This window comes from Aegilops tauschii, chromosome 1 (genome assembly GCF_002575655.3).
Source record: "Aegilops tauschii subsp. strangulata cultivar AL8/78 chromosome 1, Aet v6.0, whole genome shotgun sequence".
NCBI lineage: Eukaryota > Viridiplantae > Streptophyta > Magnoliopsida > Poales > Poaceae > Aegilops > Aegilops tauschii.
In genome coordinates this window covers 110769465-110780745 of record NC_053035.3, presented here as the reverse complement: position 1 = coordinate 110780745, position 11281 = coordinate 110769465, and the positions used below count along the sequence as shown (strand labels likewise).

Sequence of the window (11281 nt, the reverse complement as noted above, 5' to 3'; positions counted from 1 at the left end):
CCAATTCCCACACATTGTTCAGCTCGAACTGTTGAAGCTCTTCTTGCATAGCTTGAATCCACTCAGGTTCTATGAAGGCTTCAGAAACTTTCTTGGGTTCAGATATAGAGACAAATGCAAAGTGCCCACAGAAATTTGCTAGCTGTGTTGCTCTTGAATGAGTGAGTGGACCAGGTGCATTGATGCCATCAATTATCTTCTCAATCTGTACTTCATTTGCAACACGAGGATGAACTGGACGAAGATTTTGCTCTTGCTGATCATTGTCTTCATTTTGAGCATTGACTTCAGGCTGAGCATTGTCTTCAGGTTGATTAGGCGCAGAAATGATAAGTTCCTCTCCAGCATGTACCTCAAAAGGTATGATTTCTCTAGTTCCCATAAGCCTGATGGATTCACTAGGTGAAACTTCATCTAACACATTTGGCAGGTGCTCTCTTTGCGAGCCGTTAGTCTCATCGAACCACACATCTACAGTTTCAACCACTTTATAGTGAAAGAGGTTGAAGACTCTGTAGGAGTGCGAATCCTTTCCGTAACCAAGCATAAAACCTTCATGTGCTTTCGGTGCAAATTTTGAAGTGTGATGTGGATCCTTGATCCAGCACCTAGCACCAAATACTCTGAAGTAACTGACATTTGGCTTCTTACCAGTTAGGAGCTCATAGGATGTCTTCTTCAGAAGCTTGTGAAGATAAACACGGTTGATGACATGGCATGCAGTATCAATGGCTTCAGGCCAGAACTTCCTTGGTGTCTTGTATTCATCAAGCATCGTCCGAGCCATCTCAATGAGTGTCCTGTTCTTGCGCTCCATGATGCCATTCTGCTGAGGTGTGTATGGAGCAGAGAACTCATGAGTGATGCCTAATGTATCAAGGTAAACATCGAGGCCGGTGTTCTTGAACTCTGTGCCATTGTCACTTCTGATGTGCTTGATCTTGATGCCATGTTCGTCATGGCACGATTGGCGAAGCGTCTGAAGACATCATGCACTTCATTCTTGTAGAGGATTATGTGCACCCAAGTATATCTTGAATAGTCATCAACAATGACGAGAGACACACAGTTGTAGTAAGAGTAGAGTAGTGAGTAGGACCAAATAAGTCCATGTGTAGTAGCTCGAAAGGTTGAGATGTCGTCATGATTGTCTTTGAAGGATGATTGGCCCTCGTCATCTTTCCAGCTTTGCAGGCACCACACAGATTATCTTTCTTGAACTTGACGCCCTCGATGCCTACGACGTGTTTCTTCTTTGCGAGAGTGTACAGGTTCCTCATGCTAGCATGCCCTAGCCTCCGATGCCAGAGCCAGCACTCTGAAGCTTTTGCTAGAAGACACACGGCTAACTGTGGTCCTGCTGAGAAATCTACCATATATAGATCATCTTTCCGGTACCCTTCAAAGACTAGAGACTTGTCAGATTCCATTAGAACAAGGCAACGATATTTTCCAAATATCACAATCATGTTCAAGTCACAAAGCATTGAGACAGACATTAAGTTGAAACCAAGGGATTCAACAAGCATCACTTTATACATGTGCTGATCCTTTGAGATTGAAACTCTACCTAGACCCAATACCTTGCTTTTACCAGTGTCAGCAAATGTGATGTTGCTCTTGTCAGATGGACGTAAGGTTGAGTCCATGAGAAGACTTCGATCACCAGTCATGTGATTAGTGCATCCACTGTCCATAATCCATTCTGAAGCATGTGGTGTCATACCCTACAGTACAATTAGGGGGATAGGCTTCACCAAGAGTATTGTGAAGCATAAACATTTGATGGACAAGAGGATTATCAAAGCTCAGATCAAGGTTAGGACTGATAGGATGATTGGCAAGCGATTCAGGAACAATATACATAGTAAGACCATTTGGGCATTTTATCTTGCGCCCCACAAGATGTTTTAGGTCCCCAGCATAAGCATCGGACGCCTTTGATTTCAGGCTGGAGACCTTTCCCTGCAAAAGAAAGTTAATTTTTCTTAACCACCCACATTTTCAGGGGTGGCTTAGAAGCAATGAGTCTAAGTGCAGCATCTGAGAACTTTGGCTTTGGAGCCCTAGCAAATAGCCTTGCAGGAGGTGAATAATACTCATATGAATAAGCAGAATAGTTCTTGGTCTTATGAACATAGCGGTTTGATGATACGCGCTCATATTCATAAGTCTGAGTATGATTTCCCGGCAAAACATTGGCGTTAGGGTGACTCTTGTGAGTCCTCTGTCTGTATGAAGCCTTTGGACCATATGAAGCCTTTGGTCTGGGGTTTGTCCTCTTCCCTTGTGGATTCATGATGACATTCACAAGAAGATTCTCAAGACACCTTTTGGGCACCTAGATCTTCTTCATAGGTGGTCCATTCCTGTAGTTAGTACCAATATACCTGGCAAACACTTCACCATTCTGATTATTAAACAGTTTATAGTTTGCATCAAAGGATTCATCAATGACAATCAGGTTAGCACAAGTGAAGCCAGATAAGGTGGATGGATCCACTGAAGGTCCCTTTACAGCAACCCATGTGGTTTTGGGGTACTGCTTAGGCTTCCAGTAAGAACCACCAACATTCATTTTCCTCTCGAACCCAACACCCTCTTTTTTAGGGTTTTGGTTCAGAATCTGCTTTTTGAGGACATCACATAGTGTCTGATGCCCTTTGAGACTTTTGTACATCCCAGTCTCAAGCAATGTCTTCAACCTAGCATTTTCATCAGCAATAGTAGTGGCATCCTCAGCAGAGGGGTTAGTTACCACATCAGCAGTTGAAGATATCGTGACAGTAGCAGCAGTAGAACATTCAGCAACAGAAGTAGCGTTATCACGCTCAAGGCATTTTAGACATGGTGGTTCAAATCCTTCCTGAGCGGGACTGATCTGTTGAGCGTGAAGTGACTCGTTTTCTTTTTGAAGATCTTCATGAACTGCTCTCAATTTCTCAAGTTCTTGCTTCCTTTGAAGATAATCATAGGAAAGCTTTTCATGAGTTGTTGAGAGCGTTTCATGACGACTTTCAAGTTCCTCGTACTTAACATGAAGATTTTTTATGTCTTCAAGTAAGGACTGAGATCGGGTCATTTCCGCGTCCAACAGGTCATCGCTTTTGTCTAACAGTTTTTGAATATGTTCCATAGCTTTCTGTTGTTCAGATGCAATTTTAGCAAGTGTTTTGTAGCTGGGTTTGGATTCACAATCAGAGTCATCTTCACTTGATGTTTGAAAGTAAGCATCGCGTGAGTTTACCTTGGCACCACGTGCCATGAAGCAGTAGGTGGGGGCAGAGTCGTCCTTGTCATTAGCATCAGCGTTGGTGACGGAGCCATTGTCTTCAGTGTTGAAGATGGACTTGGCAACGTAGGCTGTGGCTAGAGCCAGACTTGCAACGCCAGAGTCGGACTCCTCCTCAGACTCCACCTCTGCCTCCTCAGAAGCAGACTCCTCCTCTGAATCCATCTCCTTGCCAACAAAAGCACGAGCCTTGCCAGATGAGCTCTTCTTATGTGATGAAGACTTGGAGGAAGACTTGGAAGAAGACTTTGAGGATTTCTTCTTCTTCTTGTCATCAGAACCATATTCCTTGCTCTTCTTCTTGTTGTTCTCATTGTCCCACTGAGGACACTCAGAGATGTAGTGACCAGGTTTCTTGCACTTGTGACATGTTCTCTTCTTGTGGTCATGAGTGGAAGCTTCATCATTTCTTGAGCTGGATCTTGAATACTTTCTGAAGCCTTTCTTCTTGGTGAATTTCTGGAACTTCTTCACAAGCATAGCAAGCTCCTTTCCAATGTCTTCAGGATCCCCAGAACTGCAGTCATATTCTTCTTCAGATGAGGAAACAGCCTTTGCCTTCAAAGCGCGAGTTCGGCCATAGTTGGGACCATAGATGTCTCTTTTCTCAGATAGCTGAAACTCATGTGTGTTGAGCCTCTCAAGTATGTCAGACGGATCGAGTGTCTTGAAGTCAGGGCATTCTTGAATCATCAGGGCTAGGGTGTCAAACGAGCTGTCAAGTGATCTCAGGAGTGTCTTGACGATTTCATGCTTGGTGATCTTAGTGGCGCCGAGAGCATGGAGCTCATTTGTGATATCAGTGAGGCGATCAAACGTGAGCTGGACATTCTCATTGTCATTTCTCTTGAAGCGGTTGAAGAGGTTGCGAAGGACACTGATCCTTTGATCTCTCTGGGTTGAGACGCCTTCGTTGACCTTGGAGAGCCAGTCCCAGACTAGCTTCGACGTTTCCAGAGCACTCACATGGCCATACTGTCCTTTGGTCAGATGACCACAGATGATGTTCTTGGCAGTAGAATCCATTTGAACGAACTTCTTGACATCAGCAGGGGTGACACCTTCACCAGTCTTGGGAACGCCGTTCTTGACGACATACCATAGATCGACATCAATGGCTTCAAGATGCATGCGCATCTTATTCTTCCAGTAGGGGTAATCAGTGCCATCGAAGACAGGGCACGCAACGGAGACTTTGATTATCCCTGAAGTCGACATAGCTAAAACTCCAGGTGGTTAAACCGAATCACACAGAACAAGGGAGTACCTTGCTCTGATACCAACTGAAAGTGCTAGTTATCGACTAGAGGGGGGTGAATAGGAGAATTTTATGAAAGTCTTCAAAACACGGGAGTTTCGAAGACAAATGATAGAAATGAACATATTGACATGCAGCAGAAGGTAGACTACACTAGACAAGCCATAGTCAAGCAAGTAATGAAGCTAAAGCACGGAGACTATTAGTAGTTAGGTAGTATGGATCAAGATGGAAGATAGTATGAAGCCAAACAACAATAGTCGTCACACAGTGAAGTCAAACAGATAAGACAAGCAAGCAAAAGACTTCACGAAGACAAACTGTAAATAAGTGAAGGAAGAGATAGAACCAGTTGCTTGGTGAAGACAAAGGATTTGTTGGACCAGTTCCAGTTGCTGTGACAACTGTACGTCTGGTTAGGGAGGCTGAGATTCAACTCAGAAGACCGCGTCTTCACCTTATTCCCCTTGAGCTAAGGACACTTAGTCCTCGCCCAATCACTCTGGTAAGTCTTCAAGGTAGACTTCCAAACCTTCACAAACTTCGTTCACCGGCAATCCACAATGACTCTTGGATGCTCAGAACACGACGCCTAACCGGCTGGAGGATCACAGTCCTCAAGTGTAACAAGTCTTCAGGTCACGCAGACAGAAAGACTTCAGTGATGCCTAACACTCTTTGGCTCTGGGTGTTTTCGGCTTTGTCCTCGCAAGGATCTTTCTCTCAAAGGCTTCAAGGTGGGTTGCTCTCAAACGACAAAAGCCGTGCACTAACTCTGAGCAGCCACCAATTTATGGTGTAGGGGGTGGGCTATTTATAGCCACTAGGCAACCCGGCCTGATTTGTCCGAAATGACCCTGGGTCACTAAGGAACTGACACGTGTTCCAACGGTCAGATTTCAAACACACGCGGCAGCTTGACTTGGGCTACAGGTAAAGCTGACTCATCCAGCTCTGGATAAGATTTGCTCTCATTGTCTTCGCTCGAAGACTTAGGATTTGGTTGAGCATCACTTCAGTCACTCTGACTTTGTTCACTTGGACCCCACTTAACAGTATGGTGGTTCCTATGACTCAACAAAGAAGAAAAGGAAACTACGAAACAGCTATGTCTTCGCACTCCATAGTCTTCACGTGAATGTCTTCTCGAGTCACAATCTTCGTTGTGAATATCTTCACATACCACCATTGTCTTCAATGTCTTCACACATTTTTAGGGGTCATCTCCGATAGGTAAACCGAATCAATGAGGGACTACTACCTGTGTTATCCTGCAATTCTCACAAACACATTAGTCCCTCAACCAGGTTTGTCGTCAATACTCCAAAACCAACTAGGGGTGGCACTAGATGCACTTACAAGCCCATGTTGCAGTTAAGCAAATTAGCCACACGAAGGGATTTCGAATCAGAGGCACCTGTCACCAACACTTTACTCATAGAAATGTTGATTTTAAGACCAGAGAGGGCCTCAAAGCAGAGAAGGAGAAACTTGAGTTGGCGAGGAATGAATCATTTTTTCGACCAAGATGATCATATCGTCCGCGTATTGAAGAAGAGACACACCCGAGGGAATGAGATCAGAGATAAACAGAGTAATGTGACTAGCCGCTGCAACTCTATTAAGAATGCAAGAGAAGGCATCAACGACAAAGTTGAAGAGGAGGGGGGATATTGGATCTCCCTGTCTGAGGCCCCTACCATGAGGAAAATACGATCTGGTCTTTATTTGTCTATGTGCGTGTGTCTTTTAGTTTGGATCCTTCCAATCTACGCTTCTCTTGATCGATGACAATTGTTGTTCTCGTGCGCTGATTCTATGAGGCCTTAGCACGACGATTTCCAGACTATGTACTGTTGGGGAACGTAGCAGAAATATAAAATTTTCTACGTATCACCAAGATCAATCTATGGAGTCATCTAGCAACGAGAGAGAGGGGAGTGCATCTACATACCCTTGTAGATCGCGCGCGGAAGCGTTCAAGAGAACGGGGTTGATGGAGTCGTACTCGTCGTGATCCAAATCACTGATGATCCTAGCGCCGAACGGACGGCACCTCCGCATTCAACACATGTACGGAGCGGGGACGTCTCCTCCTTCTTGATCCAGCAAGGGGGGAGGAGAAGTTGATGGAGATCCAGCAGCACGACGGCGTGGTGGTGGAAGTAGCGGGATCCCGGCAGGGCTTCGCCAAGCGCAAGCGGGGAGGAAGAGGTGTCACGGGAGAGAGGCAGGTGCCAGGGCTTGGGGTGCTGCTCCCATGCGCCTCCCCACTATATATAGGGGTGGAGGGGGCTGGTTTCTTGCCCTCCAAGTCCATTGGGGCGTTGGCAAAGGTGGGGGGAAGAAATCCCATCATTTCCCTTCCCCACCGATTGTTATCCCCCTTTTTTAGGGATCTTGATCTTATCCCTTCGGGATATGATCTTATTCCTTCTAAGGTGGGATCTTGGTGCGCCTTGACCAGGGGTGTGGGGCCTTGCCCCCACTACCCACGTTCATGTGGGTCCCCCAATGCAGGTGGGCCCCACTTCGGAACCTTCTAGAACCTTCCCGGTATAATAGCGAAAAATCCCGAATATTTTCCGGTGGCCAAAATAGGACTTCCCATATATAAATCTTTACCTCCGGACCATTCCGGAACTCCTCGTGACGTCCGGAATCTCATCCGGGACTCCGAACAACTTTCGGTTAACCGCATACTAATATCTCTACAACTCTAGCGTCACCAAACCTTAAGTGTGTAGACCCTACGGGTTCGGGAGACATGCAGACATGACCGAGACGACTCTCCGGTCAATAACCAACAGCGGGATCTGGATACCCATGTTGGCTCCCACATGTTCCACGATGATCTCATCGGATGAACCACGATGTCGAGGATTCAATCAATCCCGTATACAATTCCCTTTGTCAATCGGTACGTTACTTGCCCGAGATTCGATCGTAGGCATCCCAATACCTTGTTCAATCTCGTTACCGGCAAGTCACTTTACTCGTACTGTAACGCATGATCCCGTGGCTAACTCCTTAGTCACGTTGAGCTCATTATGATGATGCATTACCGAGTGGGCCCAGAGATACCTCTCCGTCATACGCAGTGACAAATCCCAGTCTCGATTCGTGCCAACCCAACAGACACTTTCGGAGATACCTGTAGTGCACCTTTATAGCCACCCAGTTACGTTGTGACGTTTGGTACACCCAAAGCATTCCTACGGTATCCGGGAGTTGCACAATCTCATGGTCTAAGGAAATGATACTTGACATTAGAAAAGCTCTAGCAAACGAACTACACGATCTTGTGCTATGCTTAGGATTGGGTCTTGTCCATCACATCATTCTTCTAATGATGTGATCCCGTTATCAATGACATCCAATGTCCATGGTCAGGAAACCATAACCATCTATTGATCAACGAGCTAGTCAACTAGAGGCTTACTAGGGACATGTTGTGGTCTATGTATTCACACATGTATTACGGTTTCCAGTTAATACAATTATAGCATGAACAACAGACAATTATCATGAACAAGGAAATACAATAATAACCATTTTATTATTGCCTCTAGGGCATATTTCCAACATGTACTACAATAAGTTTTGCCCGGCTACGGTGAGTTAGGGGCGATGGTGGCAGCACACCTTCGACTCACTTCAGTGCTTCTAGTCATCACTAGGTGGTCTATGGATCTGCATATAATTTCTATTTCTCGTGTTCGTTATAGTGCCATGATAAAAAATGAATAGATCAGATTCCCAAAATAAATATATGAGTAAAGCAGGCAAGTTCTGTGCAAAATGTGTTTGTTCTTATCCTCAATTCTAAATCAAAATCTCAATCATATTAATCCTAAAAAAACCAATCATATTTAAAATAATTTGTTTTTCTCGAATATGCACGAGTGTGCATACCATATATTAAAGAAGAAAGGCAAAGAGTGTCACCACCATAGTTTACAGGGTTATTAGTACATGCTAATCCTCACCACTCACCCATCCCTCTACCCTACTAAAGAAGGGAGTTACATTAAAACAAACTCCGGTTACATCAAAATAAACTTTGAATTCAGGTAAATTAAAGCAAACTCCGGTTCTTAGGTATTCATCTTCATCACTAAATGTTCACATGGGCGACCAATGCATCATACATAACACTAGTTTTTTTCTAGTTTAAACCTAACACCGATCTGTGATTTTCCTATCGTTAAAGTAAACTTCGCCAAATCTGCGGCAATTATGATCCGAGCTGAGACTGAGGATGAAGAGCTCGTTAAGTCGGTGCTACCCTGGAAGATCACCACATTTCCATGCAAATACCTAGGCCTCCAGTTAAGCATCAAGCAACTCAAGAGATCCAAGTGGCAGCCGATTGTGGATGCGGCCCTTCACATTCTGCCAGGATGGCAAAGGGGCTTGGTGACTAGACCTGGGAGGCTTATCCTCGTCAACCAAGTCATGAGGGCGCGGGCCACACACCACCTTATGGTTGCCGAGGCACCAAAATGGGCCCTGGAAAGAGTGGACAGAGGTTGCCGGGCTTTTTTATGGGCCGGGGCGGAGGAGGTGAATGGCGGCAAGTGTGTGGTGTCCTGGTCAAGGGTATGCAGGCCAAAACACTTGGGCGGCTTGGGCGTTATTGACTTATCTAAGCACAACATTGCTTTAAGATTACGATGGGAATGGCTTAGATGCACGGATGCTTCCAGGCCTTGGCAAGGGCTCAACTTGACCGCGGACAAAAAGGTTGCCCAAGCTTTTGGGAGCCTGGTTAAATGGAAGGTTGGAGCGGGAGACAATATTTTGTTCTGGAAAGATCGGTGGCTCCATGGTGCAACCATAGTAGAGCTAGCTCCCTTGGTTGTGGCGACAGTACGTACGCATGTGGCCAACAAGAGGCTGGTACGTGATGCGGTGTGCACGCATGATTGGATGAATGATGCTGTGGGTGACCTTTGCACGGAGGGTCTTACCCAGTTCATCGGACTTTGGGAGATCATATCGGAGGTTCAATTGGATGCTCAAACTGAGGATAGCCCCATTTGGGCTTGGAATGTGACAGGAGTCTACACCGCATCATCTGCATACAAGATGCTTTGTGAGGAGGAGTTAGATTTCACTCTTTCGGAGCAATCTGGAAATGTTGGGCGCCACTTGCGTGTAAAATCTTCATGTGGCTGGCTGTGCAATATCGATTGTGGACGTCTAATAGAAGGACTAGACACGGTTTGCAAGACCAAACGTCAAAATGCTACTTCTGTGATCAAGAAGAAGACAAGGTTGACCACATATTGCAACAATGTGTGTTCTCAAGGCAAGTATGGTACAGATGCATGACCAGGATGGGATTGAGGACGGAGCTTTGCCCAACATGTGAGTCACGATTGGTGCAATGGTGGACGGAAGCTAGAAAACGCATACATAAGCAAACTCGGAAAGGATTTGACACATTCGTGATGCACATTTGCTGGACACTTGGAAACAGAGGAACGCGAGAGTGTTCGGATCAAGCCAAATCAAGAATGAATGAGAGACTGTGGACTTGATCTTCGACGATTTGAGGACTTGGGCTACGGCAGGAGCACTTGGAGAACGACCTATATCCGAGTAGTAGAGTAGCATTAGGAGGGTGGAGGCTTGGTTGGGATCGGCTTGTGACTACCAACTAGCGCATTTGTAAAACCCTTGTACATATTTTTCCCCTTCTATAAAGCTAAGGTACCCTCGAAAAAAGGACTTTCCTATCGTGCACGTATATAAATGTGTGTATGGTCCGCATGTCAAAGTGGTGTGTGTGCGATTGTACGTCTTCCTAGAGAAATCGATGCCACACCTAATCAATCACCTAGGCCCAGGCCCGGTCACTGGCTCCATGTTCTTGTTGTGCAAGTCATTTTTGTATTTAGATGCGTAATAGGTAATACAATCGTCATTTTCCGCACAGATGACCGCATAGCGCAGTGGATTAGCGCGTCTGACTTCGGATCAGAAGGTCGTGGGTTCGACTCCCACTGTGGTCGATTTTTTTTCATTCTTTAGTTTGAGAAAATCTAAAACAACATTTTAAACCTTAAAACATAATTAAATTTACACAATCCTACAATTTCATAATACTAAATTTTTTGCAGGCTACACAAATCGGATCTATTTTTTTTATTCTTTAGTTTAAGAAGAAAATCCAAAACACCATTTGAAGCTTAAAACATGTGGTCGATTTTTTTTCATTCTTTAGTTTGAGAAAATCTAAAACAACATTTTAAACCTTAAAACATAATTAAATTTACACAATCCTACAATTTCATAATACTATTTTTTTGTAGGTTACACAAACCAGACCTATTTTTTTCTGTTCTTTAGTTTGAGAAAATCAAGCTTAAAACATAATGGGTTTCGACTCCCGCTGTGGTCGATTTTTTTCATTCTTTTGTTTGAGAAAATCCAAAACAACATTTTAAAGCTTAAAACATAATTAAATTTACACAATCCTACAATTTCATAATACTAAGGTTTTTGCAGGCTACACAAACCGGATCTATTTTTTTATTCTTTAGTTTGAGAAATCCAAAACACCATTTTGAAGCTTAAAACATAATTAAATTTACACAATCCTACAATTTCATAATACTAATTTTTTTGTAGGTTACACAAACCAGACCTATTTTTCTGTTCTTTAGTTTGAGAAAATCAAGCTTAAAACATAATTAAATTTACATTATTGTACAATTTTATAT

The 11281-nt window shown here is 44.3% G+C and overlaps 1 non-coding gene across 1 annotated transcript; it reads left to right on the top strand.

The window, feature by feature from the left end:
* The first annotated feature begins 10496 nt into the window (after positions 1-10496).
* On the top strand, positions 10497-10570 carry TRNAR-UCG (transfer RNA arginine (anticodon UCG)). Its single transcript has one exon. It is a non-coding gene; the product is annotated as a tRNA-Arg (tRNA).
* Positions 10571-11281: the final 711 nt, after the last annotated feature.